Source organism: Papaver somniferum, chromosome 4, assembly GCF_003573695.1.
Source record: "Papaver somniferum cultivar HN1 chromosome 4, ASM357369v1, whole genome shotgun sequence".
In the NCBI taxonomy this organism is placed as follows: domain Eukaryota; kingdom Viridiplantae; phylum Streptophyta; class Magnoliopsida; order Ranunculales; family Papaveraceae; genus Papaver; species Papaver somniferum.
In genome coordinates this window covers 31,144,040-31,167,228 of record NC_039361.1, presented here as the reverse complement: position 1 = coordinate 31,167,228, position 23,189 = coordinate 31,144,040, and positions in this window count along the sequence as shown.

Here is a 23,189-nt window from a genome sequence, read left to right as displayed (position 1 = left end):
GCCTAAGAAAAAAGTGGTGGTGTATTTTGGTACCCCGCGTTTTCAAACGCCTTGATCGGAAATATGAGCATCCAAGGAGTGGAGTGAAACTTTCCTCATCAAGTATGGCCACAATCATATCTTGCATCCAGATGATATGAAAGGCCAATATGCCGCAATTATCTCGCAACTAGATGAAATGAGCAACAATGTGTTGGACCGGTAATTGTTGCAACTCATTGCGGCTTCCTAGGTACCTTTCCCTACTCTAAAAGGATCAAACACTGAACGTAGTTCATCCTCGAAGGGACAACAACTTAAGCCAACTTGTGTTGCAAAGCCATGGCCAAGCAATAATGATAATGGCCTAGTATGTAAAGGTCGTACCATCAAAATGCACAAAGGTTGCACATAACTCAATCCGCGGAATGACATGTGATGAGTTCGCATCATATGCCCCATTGGAAAGGCTACGCAACTATAAATGAGGCTTACTTGGTGCATAGTCCGCATATGCACCTTCAACCAACTACCCCTCCCTAAATATGTTTTAAATACATTTTTACAACTTAAAGTTGAGGAGGAAAGTGACATTCACCAAATCCATTTTTGTGGTGCTTTCTTCACTATTCATGGTCGGTGCCATGCTTCTATGAATAACCGGCCATGATGGCTGAATATTTCCTAAGCCATCCTGCTCTGGCCTGATGCAACGCAATGATGCGATATTGGTCCTAGGCCAATGACATGATAATGTGCTATGTTAGCACTAACTTTCCTCAAGGACATCTACCCGGCTTAATGCACCACTTGATGCGAGATTGTCCTCTAGACAATATACCTTACCTTAAATGCGCCATGATTGGCTCTAGGAAAATGTAGCTTGCACCCTCTTGGTGCCATATTGGCCTTGACCAATATTCCCAACATAATGTGCTATTTTGGCAAGACATTATCATTTGGCCAATATGCCTACGTAATATGCCATTTTTAGCACCGTATTGTCCTAGGAGAGAAAAGACAAGGGTACCCAAATACACCACAATCTTTTATTTTGATCACAACCTATACAAGACCCACTGTGTATAAACCTCTTGGAGATACAATCACTCAAGGAATATTTCAACACAATGTCCACTTGAAATAGGATTAGTCCGGACTGGCCTAACAATGTGAGAATATCAAAGTCAAGTGGAGAAATCCAATACACTTTGTGTGATCGTCTATGGATATGAAATCGAGACAATACAACAACTAAGTGTTCACTTGATAATAATAAAACCTTATAAGATAAATATCAAGTGCCTAGTTAACATCCAAGTGTAATTACTTTAATTATAATATAAAAACAATTATAATGCGAAAATAAAGTAAAACACACCAGAATTTTGTTAACAAGGAAAACTACAATCTTGTAGAAAAACCCCGGGACCTAGTCCAGAGTTGAATACTCAATGAATTAAGACGCTACAAAAAGTAAACCTGCAACTTCGTGTAGACAATACTAAGTAAACTAAAATCCTAGTTACTTAGATTCAACAGTATTCTTGATTTGATAATATCTAGCAGAACCGAAGTTCTCAATAGATATTTGATACCAGATATCCTAGCAGAACCGGCATTATCTTAGGACTAAATCTAATAGATCTTCTTAATGGTTCACAACAACTTATTCTTCAAATCTTCAAAATCTTTAATCTTCGATTTAATCTTCACAGTAACAATTTGCAAAAAAAAAAACTTGATTCCTTATTGATTTGTCGCATAGAACGGAGTCTGTTAATAATGGAAAATCAATGAATCTATCTTACAGATCTAGAAAAAAACTTAGATCCGTAGAAACGTTAAATATTTGATCTAGTTTGAGTGATCCTTATATCAGAAGAGAAGGTTCTCATGAATAAACAAACTAGGTGCAATCAAAGATTCAACAACCGTTAGCCAATCAAATCATCGGAAACACAAGATAAATTGCAATTATCTAGTTTCCCACCATCGGTACTAATAGAGCTTCTCAATCCCAAAGAAGACTTTAAACTGAGAGGCCGTAAGAGATTTCGCCTAATTAGGTTACCCTCCTTTCCGAATAGGCGGCTTCACCAGTAACAACACAACCGAGGAAGCTTGCTGTCACGAAGGATTAGTTTGCAAGAAATGCAAACTTCAAATATTTATAGACAAGGAAGTTTGGACATCAAGGAATTTCCAAAACCGAAAATATTCTCAAGATATTCAATATATTCCAAATTCGGTTTCCATAATTCCTGGAAATGCTCTGTCCAAAATATTGACCGAAAATCTCTTTGGAAAATCTCAACTAGTAAATGCACATTACTAGTTCTCATTTTCCTAAAATAAAAATTAAGACCTTAATTAAAAGATTCTTAACTTATTTATATTTCGATCCTGGGATTTTCTTCCTGTAGCTATTAAGGAATAACTTTGAACAATAAAAGATAAACAATACTGCCTGTGTTCAAAGTGTGTCGACATCCTTACTTTGTAAGTCCTCTTTCATACTTACACCCTGGAAACCGATTTGCCACACTTCCAAACAAGTTTAGAATTGGTTCATCTGACTTTCAAGAACTATGTGATTGATCAAGAACACTCAATCACAAATCATGGGTTTACCTCCATGCGAGTATTGTGCATAGTCACACTAGCTTTCCAAAATTCGGTTGACTAGGTACTAGGATCGCTTCCCCACATATATGGTATCTAACTTATATATGTTGCACATGTCCATAGGATTGATTCCTCTTCGCCTAAAAACGTGTTGCACATGTTCATAGGATCAGTTCCCCTTTTTGTTATAAACCTTGTTGCACCTCATACAAGGATCGACTCCCCTTGTGATGTGTTGCACCTCTTACTGGGATCGGTTACCCTTTACCCAGATTCGGTCAACCACAAATCACAAACTCGATCATACCATCTCAGGTGATTACTTAAGATCGGTTTCACTAATAAAAGTCATACCAATACATAAGTCAGGCCTTAATGAATAGTTTTACCAAGAACACAAACAAGTCATGAGCGGTTATACTAAATCACACATATTGGATGTTCACAAGATATGCAATGAATAACAATCCCAATAATGCATGGCGATTTCCTTTTCGATTCATAAACAAGTTTATGAACTTACTTCCTTAAAGCACATGTAAGACATTGTTTCCTAGGATGAAATCCTCACCTCATACCTATACATAATCACAATAGCATTTAAACGATTATGTCGATGTCTTATCTACAAAGTTTAATGGTTAAGCAATAAACCTCGTATTGTATACTATGTCTATCTAGAGTGTTCATGCTTCGTAGTTTTGTTTTCAATATGCACGACTTGAAAGATACGTTAGGGAATGAAACAGTTCAAGTCAAATATCACTAACCTGAAGAGGAAGGATGATGTTGTCGTTGTAGCTTCTTACTTCTTCACTTCTTCAAGTCTTCGCAATACTTGTAATGTCTCATATCCTAATACTTTCAAGCTAACCTATACGAAGTTGACTCTAGTACATAATCAAGCAACTCTTAAATGAGTTTTGATTCACTAAAATATGACAACCAAACTTGACATACCAACGCTTGGTGGGTTTAACCGAGCTATGCTCTAACAAGGAGGCTATGCTAATGTTCCCTTTACTACACATCAGATACTTTGGAAGAATCTTCATCTCGGGCCATGGCGCATCTTTGAGCATGCGCCATGCTAAAACATGGGGTGTTACAAATACTATTAGAGCAATGCTCGGTTGAACCCACAAGTTTTGTTAGCTCAATCTTGTTGTCAATGTTAGATGATCAAAACTATATCTTGATTTCTAGTGTACTAAGTCAAGTCTCAGATTAGGTTAGAATTTGGTAGTTGAGTACCAGACATCATTCTCGAATACTAAAGATCTATGAAGACATTTGGAGAACTTATGTATTAGGTATGTGAAGATTGAAGTCATTCTATTTTGCTCACTATCCTACCGTTCTATATGTTGAGACTATGTCGTATGACTTCTAGTAGATTTACAAAGAAGAAATTTCGTGTCAAGCTTGTCTTGTTAAAACTCTTGAAATATGATTCTAGCAAACATGTTCAACGGTCCTTAAAAATATTAGTTCGAAAAAATTTATTGTTTGAGAATTAATTTGTGGATCAATTGAAAATCGCCCATATAAGTGATTTTGATCTTTTGGGAATGTTTCAAACATGGTAGGTTGACAAACCACTTTGCAATACATGATATCTGAGTATAAGGAAGGTTGGAGAACCAGTTCACAAACCGTAACTTCATATTAGAGCAGTTCACGAACCGTGGAGAAATAAAATTTTCATGTTGGTATTAAAATTCTAGAAATTGGCGAACCCGGTTCACGAACCATAGCACCCTGATTCGTGAACAAGCCTTACGGTTCATGAATTGTTTCACCAACTGTCCTAGTAGAATTTAACAGATGCTCAAAGATTTTTTTTTTAAATATTTTTAACATTGCTATGACTATCTTAAACACTTCTAAGACTTCATTGATCACTTAAACACTTATGTATGTGCATCATGGTTAAATTCTTTGGTGTCTAAATGAACATCAAATTGCTTATTGTTCATATGGCATATTTGTATGACAGTCATTATACACGGTTCTGTAACCAGACCATGGTATATATTCTTATTTTGTATATTCAAGATTAATTCTCACATGTTTTAATCGAAAGCCTAATTAGTTTCATCTAAACGTATAGAAAGTGTTTGTTTGATTCTCAAGTTATCTTAGATTGAATTCTAAGCAACCCTCAGTTTTAAAACTATAAATAGAGATGCTCTTTCAACTGGAAATTCAGTCTTTGTCACTTTGTGTCCTAGCTGATTGCTAGAGTTGTTCTCTATTAACTTAGGTTTCCTCTGAGAAAGATAATTAGGTCTACGACTGAAACACTTCGCTTTGGGGATTCGTGAAGCCTGGTTCAACTATCTTTACCTTGATAGTTAGTGTATCCTGATCTTGCTTTTTTTTTTATCGAGGTTCTCATAGTCTATATCATGCAAGATAAATAGAAATTGCAAAGTTCTCTTTGTCTCAGAATTTGTGATTCCTCAAGATAGATATCTGAAAATTGATCTTATGTGATTTTTTGACGATTGTTCTTGAGAGGTGGTAAAAGATTCAGGCTTCTCATCTAAGTGAGTGTAAGTATTTCTTATTGTGAGGTTTGCTAGCTTTGTTTGTTGAAAACAAATTTCCAATCCTTGATCTTTGATCTAAAGGGAAATGAAATACACTTATCTGTTAGAGGCAGATTGGTATCAAAAGTCCTCACTTAGGTTGAAGCAAATCTTAGAATATTAAGGACGTCGGCTAAGGGAGTCAATTGTGAGGTTCAAGATACGTAAGGAGCGCGACTATAACTGAATCGATTGGAGGGTGGATTTTATCTCAATTACATTCCGGTCCGAAGTATGATAGTAGGATAGCGCATATAACGACTTAATCAGTTTGGTTTTCAAATCTAGACGAGGTCTCAGGGTTTTTCTGTAGTTGCGGTTTCCCCGTTAACAATCTTCTGGTGTCTTGTGTTTTTATTTTTCCGCATTATATTGTTTATCTTCATAATTGGATTAACGCAAGTTGTACGTATTCAATCTTAGTAGATACGTCCATCTAATTGTGATCGATTAAGAGACTCGTTTCTTATAAAATTTGTATTTTAAAAGATAGATAACAAGTTTTATTACTTGGAAGAATTCCAGTTAGATTATTTAGATACGACTAGATTGATCTGGGATATTGATTGTTGAGATCGTCCAAGTACTCTTCTTAACAATCAAGTTCACGAACTCCTTGTCTATTGATGAGATTTTCTTATAGTTGTAGAAAGAGTTTCGTTTAAAACTTGTGAAAGTTCGATTCTAGATTATAATTATAGAACTAAAACAACAAATTGAATTAAAATTGTTTTCAAGATTGTAAAAACATTGAGACTTAGGATTCCACTATTTTCCAACTTTCATGTGACTCAATTAATAATAATCATGCAACTCATACATTCAAGTGATTCTAATATATTGCAATAATTAGATTTTTAGAAATAACAACTGTTTATCGAAAGCATAGAACATCAAACCCTAGGCAAGCATGCTCTATCAAAAGAAATCACAATTGTTTAACAAAAATCAATAAGTCAATTTTTCTCATCAAGGCAAATAATCATAAAAAGAGTTGCAATAATTAATTAAATAGAAAATTACCACACAAATACTGGAAAAATAGCTTCCTTCGTCGCCTCAGCAAAGGGGTTTGGCTCCTCATGTTCCAGATATGCTCAAAAGTTGATTTCATTGATCCAAAGGTGTTCACAAGGAAAAAAAGGTAAAAAGCAGTGTGTTTGTAACAGATATAATTGTTACAGAACCCACTGTTACAGAGAAACTCTAACATAACTGTTGCGAACTGGAAATAATTGTTAGGAAATTGTTACAAAATTATTGGATTTGAAAGAATAGGTAACGGAATCTGCGACTTTCCCTAAGTGTTGTTCTCTGTTCTTCGTCTTTTTCTCTGCAACTCGACTGTAATTTTTTTATTTCTGTGTTGTTCGGTTCTAAAGCTCTCTGAAACTACCCCAAAGTGTACGTACCCCAAAGTGTACGTACCCCTTTTGTGACCTCTCCGCACCTATTTATACACCTCCGGTTTGTATCTAGGGTAAATATTCTCGATTATCTTCACCGTTTCTTTCCTGCCAAGCCGCGGGATCTTTCCTTTTCATCTCTTCTGCACGTCTTCTATTGGCTACCAAACCATCCTTATTCGACAGTCCAAATCCTGTAAGGAATACCTTCTTCTTAAACAACTTCTTTCCTTGTATAACAAATCAAAATAACATCATTATTCTTCCTGTAGAAATAGTTGCTCTTATTCGAGAATTATAAGATTTCTTCCCCTTTTTTCATGATTCTAGAAGATATATTTCCCCTGTCTTGTCGCAACAACTCCAAACTTGCCCAAAAACTCTCAAATCCGATCTACGTCCAATTGATCCTTTGATACTCTTCCATTCTCTGTTTTCTTCTCCCGGTTTATCTAGCCAATTTGGGTCCATTCCAGCACATATACCTAGCTTGTTTATGGCTAAGAAGCAAGCCCAAGAAAAATCAGAGCTTTAGTCTCTTTAAAACTTGCCCAAAATCGCAACCCTAATTTGTTCTTTGATGTAGGAAATTTTCCCGCCAGAACTGAATTTTGAATATTGAAGAAGGTTGACCCTTATTCGCCAGCAGAGTCCCTTTAGCAACTGGGGTGGAAATAGTAAAATCTGGGGTGTGCGTAGTAAAATTCCTCTCGCGAGCCCAAATAACACTTTTCGAGCAACTTTCTCCACAAAAGCTCATTTCTCCTAAAATACCTACAAAGACATAAAAACCATAATAAGTAAAACAATTGAGCACTAAAAATATATAGAATCGAGACAAATGAGACACAAAAATGTGTCTATCAAATACCCCCAAACATATTATTTGCTAGTCTCGAGCAAATTTAATCAAAATAAAATCCTAACTCACTGTCGCAGGCATCGCGGTTGCACTTAGTGTGTGCAACAAGCCTTTAAACCCCTAGGTGGCCTTAGTGGTCGAGTTATAGTCTCGGGAGGGTTTATTAGAGATATACCCACAAAACCTTTACTCCAGACCCTAGTTATCTACGCAGAACCTTAGAAGGCACTAAAGAATCTCCTTGGTTGGCATACTTATTGACTACATGAGGAAGTACCCTGATGCGAAATTCCAATTGTTGTACATGATTTGCACTCAAGCATACTAAAATTCATATATAAGTGACAGAGCTCTATTCAGATAGTCGCACTATGGACATCAATATCCGGAGTCAACAAATCACATGGATAGATTAAGAGATGGATATAGAGAAAAACATAGATGGTTTTGATGTTGACTAGGTGAACGGTGTTTCTCATATCTGTCTGACTAGGCCAGTGCCAAAATGAACCTATCCTAATGGACTGAGATACTAGTCTGACTAATATCAACACAACTGGCATATACAAGGGAACCAGTGGTCGATAATCCTAACTCTAGGTCAACACAACTGGCATATACTGATAGACACATTTTTGTGTCTAAGTTGTCCTCAATTTTCTGTATTGTTGGTACTAGATTTCGTACTTATTATGGTGTTTTGTGTGTTTGTAGGTATTTTTTGAAAATAAATATTGTTGGAAAATGCGGCTCGAAAAGTTGCTCGGAGCACCCCTGAAAAACAATTGCTATACGGACCCCCACTTCTGCTAAGAGGCACCCACGGCTATGTGTAGCCCATTTTCATCTTTAGCACCTACTGTTTTCTGGCACCCAAGATGTTGGATAAGGGCTAACCTTTCTTCCCCGCGGTTTGAACATTTTTTTTGCGGGAAAATAAGCTTCCTGCAGCGTATTTTTCAGTCGTGATTTCGGGGGAGTTTGAAGGAGATTAAATCGCTGGATTCAACTCAGAATATTCTTCTTTGACTAAACATGCCTGGTATGCCAGCTGGATTCGTCTAAAATTGGCTACAATCTCGTGTGGATGAAAACAGAGGAGTGAAGCAAAACACGGTTTTGCTTGTGGATGAGGCATGAAGATTTCAGCCCTGCACGTGTATACAACCTTCTCAATCTATCTTGGAGCATGTAGGGAGTGTGTTTGGATCAAATCAAAGCTCGGAAGAGATTAAAAAAAGTAAGAAAATATTCTCGGAATATTTTCCTTAATGACGAGTAATGAAGTTAAGGAGGAGATTTCTTGCAGTTATGGAGGAGATTCTTGTGCATGATAGGCTATATAAGGTGTATAGGAGCAGTAGAGCGGGGGATGGAGAGTTTGGGTTGAAGTTAGAGAAGATTGGTGAGCTGCAGAGTCGAAGAAAAAAAGTTGCAGGAGAAGTTTCTGCTGCTGCAGAAACTCAAGAACACGAAGAACAACGACCCTCAAGAGTCAGTCGCAGGAGAAGTTTCTGCTGCTGCAGAAACTCAAGAACACGAAGAACAACGACCCTCAAGATTCAGTCGCAGGAGGTGTCGTATATTGTTGTAGCATAAGCTGTTGATATCCAGCAGTCTTATTCTTCTGTTTCCATTGTAACAGTCATTCTGCAACGCTTATTTACGTTGCAGTTGAGCTGTTTTTACCATTTTCTCATATTTCTTCAATAGAAACACCTTTTGATCCATGGATAAATATTTTGAGTGTGTTTTCGATATGATGAGCTAAACCCCAACACTGGGACGACGGAGGAAGACGAATTTCATATATGGGTAAAATGATTTAATTCTTTTTAAGACTTTTGCATTAATTTTAATTGAAATATGATTTGAATTAATTGGTTGTCATTTAATTTGATGAGGTATGCTTAGCTTAAATGTTTTGATACATCATGCTTAGGATTTCCAACTAATCTTTTGAAAATCTACCTAGGAAAAATAAGAGTCCATGATAATTTTATTTATTGAGCTTCCATCGTTGAGAATAAATAAACTGAACCATATGTTATGAATTCGACGAAATCCTAGTCCCAGTAACTCTCTTCATACTGTGACAATTTTTTGTACATATATTTTTCTTTTATTTTAGTTTGTTAAATCCTAAAATCATTTTCAACAAGTCCGAGCGAATGACAACCTATTTACCACTATCTAAAATTCGATCAATTTTTAGCGCCGCCGACGCGGACTTATGTATAGATTTGTTTTTAGTTTTTATTTTTATTTTTATTATTTTTGTTCTTTTTTACGCCTTTTGGTATTTCTTATTTGTTTTCAGATTTGGAGCTGAGCTAAAGAAAAGGGAGAAAGTGCTGAAAACAAAAGCGAAGAAAGAAGAAAAGAAAAGAGGAATACAAAAGGAGTGAAGAAGAAGATTTTGTATATTATTTTATTTTATTTTTTTTAGAAACTGTAATTAAGGTTTTTATTTTTGTAATATTTTATTTTTGGACATTTATTTTTTCTTTTCTTTCGGACATTGAACTTTGGGACTTTTTTTTTAAAAAAAACCCTACGGAAGGGTAGTTTTAAATATAAACTGTGTGCAGAGAAGGACGGCGATTACGATATCGCCTCGGCCCCTCGGGTTCGTACATGACATTGGAGTCGTGGCCTGAGTCGACTTCAACGGTTCATCCCTCGTCTAAAACGGGAGGTAAGAATTCTAAACACCCGCGAATCCCCTGTCAGCAGGTTTACTGGATGATTTTGTATGCATATATGTTGAGGACCTGAAATCGGATTTAATTTTCTAGTAAAGGGCAAGGCCTGGCCAAATTAAGATAAGGACTCGGATTTCATCGCCATTTCCTTCTTGCCCGCCTTAGGAACACGTAACCTACGCGAACCCAATCTTAAAATACTGACTAGAACGAGACCGATAAAGTAACGTGCTTAATAGGAAAGTCATTCGAAAAATATTGGTTACTCTTTTAAGCATACTTCGAAGTTCATGATGGTTTCTGTGAGTTGAATGCGTGACTGCGCCGCCTTGTAATACAGGTGAGGCCTTGGGTATCAAAGCTCCACCGAGCTTCCCTCGCCTCTATTCAACTTACTTTGACTCGGATTGATTCCAGAGCGGGTTTGCTTAAATTGTAACGAATTCCCTTTTCAAAGAATTAGAAGCTGGTCTAAAAACAATCTAAGTGGAGCCTTCATGCTTTTTGTTTGCTAGATAAAATAGGCTTGTTGTGGTCGAGTCAGCCTTCTTTGTGTTTGTTTAGAATTCCCTTGCGGTTAGGATGTCGAACTGGTATTATAATAGCCAATACAATGAGTATCCGACTGAGCAGCTTGGACATTATCCTTTTTATGATCATAGTGTGAATAGTCATTGGGAACGCGAAACTTTTGAAGGTTATGGTTCATACCATTGTGAGCCCAATTACTATCCACATACCCACAGATCATACGAGCAAAACAATCCTTCTATTTCTCTAGAAGAGTCTCTCAAGAGTTTCAATGAGTCAACACAAAAATTTCAATTATTTATGAAAGAGACTTATAATATTCCGCTCCCAGAAAAGTCCATATAGCAGTCAACTAAGATGTCTCTAGAAGAGTCCCTCAAGCAATTTACTGAGAGTACAAATAGGATTGTAGAAAAATTTGCTCAAGATAGTCTTAAATACCAATATAGTGTTCCCAATACCACCCTTGAAAATAAGGATAGTTTTTATTCACATTATCAAGATGACGAGGTTAGAATTGGTAATACTACTTATTTAGATGGGGTTCGGTCATTTTCATGTTATTATAATGATGATTATGATGAGGATAATATTGATGAAGAACATAAAATATGTAGGCATAGTGATCAGGAATTTGTTACTCCGATTGAGCTTTATAATGATAGTGTTGTTTCTAGTACAAATCCAAATAATTTTAATAATTATTCACCTATTCAAAAGGATGAGGATTTGACTAGAAATACCCTCGTTTTAGACGATGTAGTATTTCCTTTTCACGAGGCCAACGAAGGTTTAGAGGAACGAGTTTATTTTGAGTCTAGCGATTTAGAAACAATAGTTTTAGACAAAAAAAGTGAACTCGTAGAGATGAGTGAGGATGAACCTGACTTATAAGAATCAATTGACCATTTCCAGGAATCTGATGACCTAGAAATTAGGGAAGTTGTGACTAGTCTTTCTAGAGACACTGAAAACTCTAAGTTTGGGGTGATTATCATTCTCCATGTGCTTTAACTATTAGAAAGGTCCCTCACTTGGGACTTGATATATGTGCCTCAACCATTGTGCCAGATTACCTTCATACTAGATCTCCCGAACCTAATAATGTCCAGGAAGAAGTTCAGTTGTTAGAAACCCATCCTATGGTTGATGTGGTTTACCCAGGCGATAGTACCCAAATTGACTTTGTTTTCGCACCAAATATTTTTCAACCAATTGTGGTAACGTATAAGTTTCAGATGTGTCAATTATTAAGTTTTGAGACTAAACCTAATTACTTTAGGAGATTAGGGTCGACACATTTGTTCAAGGAAGACCACTACTTTCATCGTGGTCAACTGATTGACTTAAAGGATCCGCAATTATTTAGGTTATTATTATGTGCTTCCAAGTTTTTACTTGAGTTTTTACAGACTCTAATACCTGAATCAGACCTTAGCTATGAGGAAATGCAGTCCATGAAAATATTTTATCTAGACCCAGTTATGAAACCTGAAGCTGAACCACAGCTAGATGTAGTTGTCTTAAATAGGAAACTAGACAAGGGCGTGCTTTATCCGTTAATTTTCTTGGCATGTTGCAGATTCCTTTTACTTGTGATAGCCCTATTTGGTTTTGGTGATCCGCAGTTATTCCGGCTATTAATTTATGATTCTATAAGGTGACTAATCCTTTCTTAGTCTGGCTGAAGACTTTAAACTTAGCACTTCTTGGGAGGTAACCCAATATTCATGCGACGCGGTAATATTCTTCTTTATTTCTTTTCCCTCAAGTGGTAATAGTTTATCCTTGTTCATGTTTTTAATTTTATATTTAGAACACTGAGGACAATGTTAGATTTAAGTTTAGGGGTAAGGGAGAAACTTCTAGCGTCACATAGTATTCGGTTAGCTAAGTTTACATACTGTTTCTCGCCGAAAATATAGAAATTGGAATTGCTAGGGATAACATTTTATTGAGACATTAGAGAAAAAGACATTGAGATCTTTGAAATTCAGGAGAGAACTTGTTCCTTTTAGAGGGTAACCGTGATGGACCTAACCATCCATGATGGAAAGGCAAGTAGGTCAGAATGAAATGCCAGAAAGACAAAGTAACCTCACAATGCAGTCATAGTTACTGGATTACGACTCTCTCTTAGTAGAAACTTATCATCATCAATAAGCAGAGCGAAATCAAAATCTATGAAGAAAGTTGAAGACGTTTAAGGTTTAGAAGCAACAACAAAAAAGAATAATTCAAAAATCAAAGTTGAAGACTTAGTTACAAGAAGTTATAAGAGCAAATGATATAAGTTGTTGAAGTTCATGATACCAAGTTGCGAAGATCCAAGTTCTAAAGTCCTTCTCTCATGTCCATTTAAATTTTTGTCTTGTTATTTTTGTGTTGAAAAAATAAAAAAAAAAATGAAAAAAAAATTGATGAATTTTTTTTTTTTTGAAAAATGAAAAAATCATCGTTATGTTTTGTTCAATAAGGCCATAGGGAAGTAAAAATCTATAAGGAAGTTTCAAGCGAGAAATTAAGGAGAAAAGTTAATTGTCAGGGTTCTATGAAGTTCGATAGTTTATCATCAACAGTTGAAGCCGAAGAAGACGTTGTTTCTACTAAGTACTATGAGAGAGTCGAAGAAAGATGCATTTTGGTTGCTTTGTTAGTCCGCTTTCAATCTGGCACAAGATCTTTCTAGCACTGGTTTAACTCATCACACGTAATTAGTCCAGATGTGTAGCAGATGTCCCTCTCATCTTTATATCTCTCCTAATCTTATCCAGCTCTAAATCAGCAGACGCATCTTACAATGTTTATCTAGCTGTGTAGAGGATATCTCTTTGTCTAGCAGTGTTGCGGATGTGTCTCCCATTTTCTTTAGTCAGCTTTAGAACTGGCACCTTTAATTTCTCTGGCAATTCTAGTTACTTGGAGATAGGTTGAGAATATGTATGTCCTCATATCTGTTTGGATACTTGTGACCAATTAGAAGTCATGGTTTTGTGGGTACACCTCTGGTAAACCCTCCCGAGATTATATCTCGGTCACTAGGTCCACTTAGTGAGTTAGGATTTTATTTTATTTTATTAGTTTTGCTCGAGGACTAGCAAATAATAGGTTTGGGGGTATTTGATAGACACATTTTTGTGTCTAAGTTATCCTCAATTTTCTGTATTGTTGGTACTTGATTTCGTACTTATTATGGTGTTTTGTGTGTTTGTAGGTGTTTTTTGGAAATAAATATTGTTGGAAAATGCGGCTCGAAAAGTTGCTCGGAGCACCCCTGAAAAACAATTGCTATACGGACCCCCACTTCTGCTAAGAGGCACCCACGGCTATGTGTAGCCCATTTTCATCTTTAGAACCCACTGTTTTCTAGCACCCAAGATGTTGGATAAGGGCTAACATTTCTTCCCCACGGTTTGAACATTTTTTTGGCGGGAAAATAAGCTTCCATGCAGTGTATTTTTCAGTCGTGATTTCGGGGGAGTTTGAAGGAGATTAAATCGCTGTATTCAACTCAGAATATTCTTCTTTGACTAAACAGGCCTGGTATGCCAGCTGGATTCGTCTAAAATTGGCTACAATCTCGTGTGGATGAAAACAGAGGAGTGAAGCAAAACACGGTTTTGCTTGTGGATGAGCCATGAAGATTTCATCCCTGCACGTGTATACAACCTTCTCAATCTATCTTGGAGCGTGTAGGGAGTGTGTTTGGATCAAATCAAAGCTCGGAAGAGATTAAAAAAAGTAAGAAAATATTCTCGAAATATTTTCCTTAATGACGAGTAATGAAGTTAAGGAGGAGATTTCTTGCAGTTATGGAGGAGATTTCTTGTGCATGATAGGCTATATAAGGTGTATATGAGCAGTAGAGCGGGGGATGGAGAGTTTGGGTTGAAGTTAGAGAAGATTGGTGAGCTGCAGAGTCGAAGAAAAAAAGCTGCAGGAGAAGTTTCTGCTGCTGCAGAAACTCAAGAACACGAAGAACAACGACCCTCAGGCGTCAGTCGCAGGAGGTGTCGTATATTACTGTAGCATTAGTTGTTGATATCCAGCAGTCTTATTCTTCTGTTTCCATTGTAACAGCCATTCTGCAACGCTTATTTACGTTGCAATTGAGCTGTTTTTACCATTTTCTCATATTTCTTCAATAGAAACACCTTTTGAGCCATGGATAAATATTTTGAGTGTGTTTCCGATATGGTGAGCTAAACCCCAGCACTGGGACGACGGAGGAAGACGAATTTCATACATGGGTAAAATGATTTAATTCTTTTTAAGACTTTTGCATTAATTTTAATTGAAATATGATTTGAATTAATTGGTTGTCATTTAATTTGATGAGATATGCTTAGCTTAAATGTTTTGATACATCATGCTTAGGATTTACAACTAATCTTTTGAAAATCTACCTTGGGAAAATAAGAGTCCATGTTAATTTTATTTATTGAGCTTCCATCGTTGAGAATAAATAAATTGAACCCTATGTTATGAATTCGACGAAATCCTAGTCCCAGTAACTCTCTTCATACTGTGACAATTTTTTGTACATATATTTTTCTTTTATTTTTTTTATTAAATCCTAAAATCATTTTCAACAAGTCCGAGTGAACGACAACCTATTTACCACTATCTAGAATTCGATCATATACAAGGGTACCAGTGGTCAACTTTATTGAATTTATTTCGGTTGATCTGGTGGTCTGGTCTCAATTTCTTTTTTTCTTTTTATTTTTCTATATATATATATATATTATTTTATTTTTGGTATCTCAATCATTCTATTTCACCCTAGCAGTAGTAACAACTTGATTTGTGAGCCCCACCTAATCACTTAGATAAACATATTTAAAAAAAAAAACAGAAGTGAAAAGACTCAACGAGATATGGCGAAACTACCATGTTATTTCTAACACCTGAGCTCTGTGCTTTTATGAATAGACTCTTTAGATGTTTCCATCTAATCAGATTGGTACCTCAACTCCTACAACCAAGATGTTTCCATCCACTTAGATTGGTTAGTGCCATCCTTAATAAGCATAAATTTCTAGGCTCTAGAGTTTATTTATTGCAACTAACAAAAAGTTTCTTCCCCACCCCCAAACTTGAATCTAACATTATCCTCAATGTTTCTAATTAAAGAACAGTACCAAAAGTATAAGTAACACGAGGAATCTGTAAAGAGAGAAGTCATAAAGATAGTATCTGGATGAAGCGTAATAATCCTCCATGAAGAATGAGGAGAGAAATAAAAATAAAAACCCTAAAAACAAATAGCAAAAATAATATACAACATACAAATATCAAATACCTCGATGGTCAATCAAGGTAAACATGGTCCTCCAGAGGGACCTCCTCAACATCACCTGTAAGAAAATGTTCTAAAAAGGGCTTCAATCTCTGATCGTTAACCTTAGAAGAACTAGTACCATCTAGTGTCTCAATTTCAACAACGCCATGAGGAAAAATAGTGCGGACCACCAAAGGACCGGTCCACCGAGAGCGTAACTTCCCGGGGAATAGATGCAAACGAGTATCAAATAGAATAACTTTTTGACCTGGAGAAAATGACTTTCTTAAAATATACTTATCATGCACAAGTTTCATTTTGTTCTTATACTCCTTAGCACTATCTTATGCATCTCTACGAATTTCGTCCAACTCATTGAGCTGGAGTTTTCTGTGACCTCTTGCTTTGTCAAGTGAAAAATTTAGCTGCTTAACATCCCAATATGTTATATGTTATAACTCAACAGGTAAGTGACATGCCTTGCCAAATACTAGACGATAAGGGGACATTCCAATGGGGTTTTTAAACGCAGTGCGGTAAGTCCATAAGGCCTCAGTAAGCCTTGACGACCAGTCTTTCCGATTAGGATTGACTGTTTTCTCTAGAATACGCTTAATTTCCCTATTGGAAACCTCTACCTGACCACTAGTCTGCGGGTGATATGGGGTAGCTACTTTGTGGGTAATACCATATTGTTTCATTAAAAGTGAAAATGTCCTATTAAGAAAGTGTGTTCCTCCATCACTAATTATAGCTCGCGGTGTACCAAAACGTGCAAGTATATTATCTTTCAAAAACTGGAGTACGACCTTGTGGTCATTTGTTTTACACGGAACCGCCTCAACCCACTTAGACACATAGTCTACAGCGACATGTATGTAAAGATAACCTAAAGAATTAGGAAATGGACCCATAAAATCAATTCCCCACACATCAAAGACCTCAATCATTAGAATAGGATTCAAAGGTATCATATTTCTACGGGAATGGTTCCTAACTTCTGGCATCGCTCACAAGAAACACAATGACTATGGGAGTCTTTAAACAATGAAGGCCAGTAAAATCCACACTGCAATATCTTAACAGCAGTCTTCTTAGCACTAAAATGACCCCCACATGCATGTTCATGACAAAAGGAGATAATACTGGACTGGTCACTCTCAGGCACACATCTCCTAATTATCTTGTCTGGACAATACTTAAACAGATAAGGCTCGTCCCAAAAGAAATGCTTAACCTCGGCTAAAAACCTAGAATGATCTTGCTTACCCTAATGTTGAGGCATTCGACCAGTAACAAGATAATTCACTATATTTGCATACCAAGGTGATTGGGAAACAAAGAACCGTTGTTTATCAGGAAAGCTATCCCTTATGGGAAGGGAATCATCAGAGGAACTAACAACTAACCTAGACAAGTGGTCTGCTATTAAATTTTCTGCACCCTTTTTGTCTCTAATGTCTGGAGAAAATTCTTGTAACAAAAGGATCCATCTAATTAATCTAGGTTTTGTATCCTTTTTAGACAAAAGGTATTTTAAAGCAGCATGATCAGTATAAATTACGACCTTAGAACCTAATAGGTAGGATCTAAACTTATCCAAGGCAAACACAATGGCTAACAGTTCCTTCTCGGTAGTTGTATAGTTCAGTTGGGCATCATTCAGAGTTTTGCTAGCATAGTAAATCACATGAAGTAATTTGTTTTCTCGCTGACCTAGCACAACACTTACAGCATAATCTGAAGCATCACACATAATCTCAAAGGGTAGGTTCCAGTTAGGTGCCTGGACTATGGGGGAGGTAGTGAGTAAAGTCTTAAGCTTCTCAAAAGCCTCTAAACAAGCATCATCAAAGACAAACTTAACATATTTTGCAAGCAAATTGCAAAGAGGTCTATAAATCAAGCTAAAATCCTTAATGAATCGACGATAAAAACCTGCATGCCCTAAGAATGACCTAATATCTTTTACGGTTTTTGGGACCTGTAAAGTCTTAATAAGGTCAACTTTGGCTTTGTATACCTCTATACCCTTTGAAGATACAATATGTCCTAAGACAATTCCTGATTTAACCATGAAATGACATTTTTCCCAATTAAGCACTAATTTTTTTTCCTTACACCTAGTCAACACTAGTGTCAAATGATGCAAGCACTCATCAAAAGATGAACCAAACACTGAAAAGTCATCCATAAAGACCTCTAAAAATGGTTCTACCATATCAGAAAATATGTTCATCATACAACGCTGAAAAGTCGCGGGGACATTACATAGCCCGAAAGGCATGCGTCTATACGCAAAGGTACCAAAGGGACAGGTAAAAGTGGTTTTTTCCTGGTCTTCAGGGGCAATCTCAATCTAATTATATCCAGAATAGCCATCTAAGAAGCAATAGTGACTATGTCATGATAATCGTTCTAGCATTTGGTCGATGAAGGGAAGGGGAAAGTGATCCTTCCTAGTGACCTTGTTCAATTTCCTATAGTCGATACAGACAAGCCGTCCCGTGGTCACTCGGGTTGGGATTAACTCATTATTATCATTCTGGACTACGATGATACCTGATTTCTTGGGAACAACCTGAACGGGGCTTACCCACTGATAGACGCATTTTTATGTGTCTGTTTTGTTCTCAATATTCTGTATTGTTAGACTCGATTAAGTACTTATTGTGTTATTTTGTGTTTTTGTAGATGTTTTTAGAGAAATAAGCCTTTGCAGCGAAATGAGCTCGAAAAGTAGTGTTTTACACCCCAGGATAATGTACCGGAGGCACCTCAGAAATGCACCGGAAGCGTCCCAGAAATGTACCGGAGGAACCCAGAAAAATTACTATTTCCACCCCAATTGCTAAAGGGACACCCGTACAGGATTAGGGGGAGGACACTTTTGTTCTCATAATTCAAATTTTGGAAAAAGGCGGGAAATTTCTAAACAGTTCTGGCAAAATTTCGGTCGTCAAAATGAAGGGGTTATGGGTCGATTCAATGGCTGAAATTTGGTATAGAGATGTGATATAGGTTAAGGAACATAGTATGGGTGACATGATCAATCAAATTTGGCTGGAATTTTCGGTATGATTCACACACCCAAAACAGAGCACGTGTACTGTAACACGAGCAAAAATTGAAGTTCTTGTGTGCATGGGGGAGTTCTGCTGGCGTTGGAAGAGTTTTGAGGCGTGAATAAGTCGAATTGGAGCGTGCTGGACCAGAGAAAACGCGTGAAAAGCTAAAACAGGAAAGAAAATATCTGAAAATATTTTCTTTCACTGCCGAGGATTTGTGGAGTTATGGAGGAGATTCGATGCATGCTTCGGGTTTAAATAGAGTCCTTGGAGGTCAGAGAAAGGGTGTCGAGAGTTTGGGGTCGAGAGAAGGTCCAGAGAAGCAGAAATCAAGAGTTGATGAAACTCTGTTGTTGCTGCTGCTGCTGATGATGAAGAACACCAAGAACACGAAGAACGGACCTGCAACAGCAGTCGTTTTTCTACAGTAATAACGACTCACACCTGTGGGTCGTACATCAGGCAGTCTTATTTTCCACAGCGTTTGCGACACAACGGCAGCAGTCTTATTTTGTCACCGAGGGTCGTAGTTCTCTGGTTTTATTGTATTTCTCATATTCTCATCATTTGTAAACCATTTTTGAGCCATAATAAATTATTTTGAGAGCATTTTTACTATGATGAGTTAAACCCCAACACTGGGACGACGGAGGAGGACGAGCTTCATACATGGGTAATTTTATTAATTATTTTTAAGACTTTTGCATTAAAAATTAATTGAAATATGATTTGATTAAATTGGGTGTTATTTGATTAGATGGGTCATGCTTAGCTTAGGTGATTTGATGTTCCATGCTTAACATTGAGAATCTACTTTGGCAAAATAAGAGTCCATATATGTTTTGAGCGATTATTGTTGAGAATAAATCATTGAGCCCTATGTTATGAAGATTGGCCGAATCATTAGTCTCAGTTCCTCTCACCATTGTTAATATTTTTTTGTATATAATTTTTATAAATCTAAAAATCCTTCACCTTCACAAGTCTTAGAGTTCGAACCTTCATTACTACAACCCAAACTTTCTTAAATCACCCACTTACTGTCTGAAATTGGGTAGATAATACCTGCATCTAAAAATTTAAGAACCTCGGTTCGAAATACTTCTTTCATATTAGGGTTAAGTCGACGTTGCATCTCCCTAGAAGGTTTAGTGTCCTCCTCTAAATAAATCTGATGCATACAAACAATAGGACTTATACTCTTAATGTCTGTTATGGTCCACCCTAAAGCTTCCTTGTTATTTTGAAGTACGGTAACTAGCCTACTTTCCTGATCACTATCCAAGTCGGAAGCAACAATCACAGGTAAAGTCTCAGATGGGCCTAAAAACACATACTTCAGGGTATCTGGTAGTTGTTTAAGGTCCAACTTAGGAGGCTCTTTTAAATAAGGGACTAGGGTAGACTTAGAAACTGGGAGTATTTCGAACTTAGGTTTCCATCCATTACTAGTGTCTATCAAAGGGGCAGAATCTAACAAAGCATTCACCTCATCAATCACATTATCATCATCAAAATCAATCCCAAAGTGGGCCATGCATTTCTCTAATGGATCTTCTAACAAAGAATTTGGTAACGACTCCTCGACTAATGTTCCTATCATGTTTACCTCTTCTATGCTCGAGTCATCTAGTTCAGAGGGTAGCATACTAATATTGAAAATGTTCATCTCAATAGTCATATTACCAAAAGACAAATTCATAATACCATTTCGACAATTAATGATCGCATTGGATGTAGCTAAAAACGGGCGACCTAAAATCACAGGTATCTGGTTTGTGGGTCAGGGACAGGTTGGGTATCTAGGATAACAAAATCCACTGGATAGATAAAATTGTCGATCTCAATAAGAACATCCTCAATAACACCTCGAGGAATTTTGACAGACCTATCAGCTAACTACAGTGTCATCTGAGTAGGTTTCATTTCACCAAGCCCTAGTTATAAGTATACATGGTACGTAGGGGACATTTAGCTCCTAAGTCAAGTAAAGTTTTTCTACCCGAAAGTTACCTATTGTGCAAGAAATTGTAGCGGAACCTGGGTCTTTGTACTTAGGAGTTGTGGTGTTCTAGATGATCGAACTTACATGGGTCGCTAAAAAGGCTTTCTTAGGGACATTTAGCTTTCTCTTTCTCGTACACATATCCTTAAGGAACTTAGCGTAAGCAGGAAGTTTCCTAATTGCATCTAATAAAGGAAGGTTTATGGTGAATTGCTTTAAAACCTCCAATATGTCATTAAAGTTCGATTCCTTCTTTGTTGGTACTAATAGCTGGGGAAATGGGGCTCTAGGCACAAAATCAGACCTCTCAGGAACCGAATTGGCATCATCAGAAACTTTATCAGTCTCCTTAGCTACTGGTGGTCCTGAGGGGTGAACTACAGTATGTTCACTATCGGGGATGTTTACCTTATTGTCTATAACTCTACCACTTCTAAGGGTTCTAATAGCATTCAATTGATTCGATGGTTTTGCGCCTACTTCATGAACTCCTCTAGGGTTGGGTAGTGTTTGACTAGGAAACTTACCTTTTTCTCTCAAAGACTCATTTATTTGACTAACTTGGTTTTTTAACTCGGAAATAGGCTGAGAATTAGCATGGCCTACATTTTTACTTTCTTCTATGCCATGTGAAAGCGATAAGTGAATCTTTTCAGTGTTTCGAATAAATGAGGCAAGAGTTTCTTCTAAGCTCATGACCTTCTTATCTGGAGGATTCTGAAACTGTGTTGGTCCTGAAGGATTCTTAGTATAGCCAAAACCTGGGGGAGTATTAGAATTACTAAACTAACCTTGACTCTGGCCCTTAGACCAAGAAAGGTTCGGATGGTTTCTCCAACCAGGATTATAGGTTTCTGAATATGGGTCAAACTTTTGACGGTTATCGAATCTGGTGTTATTATGAAGAGCATTGGCTTGCTCTTCATTATTCTGGCCTTCCCAAAAAGGCTCTACTCTACCACTGACCCACTTTTAAAGCTTCTAACCTTTTTTCTATAGCAGCAATTTTAGCATCTGATTCAAAGCCTCCTTCTACCCTATTAATGTTTCCTCTTCCTAGAAGAATTTTTTTCTGGGGTCCCCTATTACTTCCCATTGTTCGGTCTTTTCGGCGGTTTCATTCAAAAATGTCATCGCCTCATCAACTGTTTGGTTTTCAAACCCACCTGTACACATAGATTCTACTATGGTTGTAGTTGAATAATCTAAACCCTCATAAAGGATTTGAACTAGCCTAACCTTTTATAAACCATGATGAGGAAATTGTGTCAACAAATCATTGAAACTTTCCAAATACCTATACAAAGATTATCCCTCCTGTTAAGAAAATGTGCAAATTTGCGTCCTAATAGACGATGTTTTGTGCCTACGGAAAAACTTGTTCAAAAAGGCAGATGTAAGTTGTTCATATGTTTCGATTGACCCGGAATCTAAACTATATAGCCACGAGTTGGCTTTATCGTTTAACAAAAATCAATAAGTCAATTTTTCTCATCAAGGAAAATAATCATAAAAAGAGTTGCAATAATTAATTAAATAGAAAATTACCACACAAATACTGGAAAAATAGCTTCCTCCGTCTCCTCAGCAAAGGGGTTTAGCTCCTCATGTTCAAATATGCTCAAAAGTTGATTTCATTGATCCAAAGGTGTTCACAAAGAAGAAAAGGTAAAAAGCAGTGTGTTTGTACATATATAATTGTTACAGAACCCACTGTTACAGAGAAACTCTAACATAACTGTTGCGAACTGAAAATAATTGTTGGGAAATTGTTACAAAATTATTGGATTTGAAAGAACAGGTAACGGAATCTGCGACTTTCCCTAAGTGTTGTTCTTTGTTCTTCGTCTTCTTCTCTGCAACTCGACTATAATTTTTTTCTTTCTGTGTTGTTCGGTTCTAAAGCTCTCTGTAACTACCCCAAAGTGTAAGTACCCCTTTGGTGACCTCTACGCACCTATTTATACACTTCCGGTTTGTATCTAGGGTAAATCTTCTCGATAATCTTCACCGTTTCTTTCCTGCCAAGCCACGGGATCTTTCCTTTTCATTTCTTCTGCACGTCTTCTATTGGCTACCAAACCATCCTTATTCGACAGTCCAAATCCTGTAAGGAATACCTTCTTC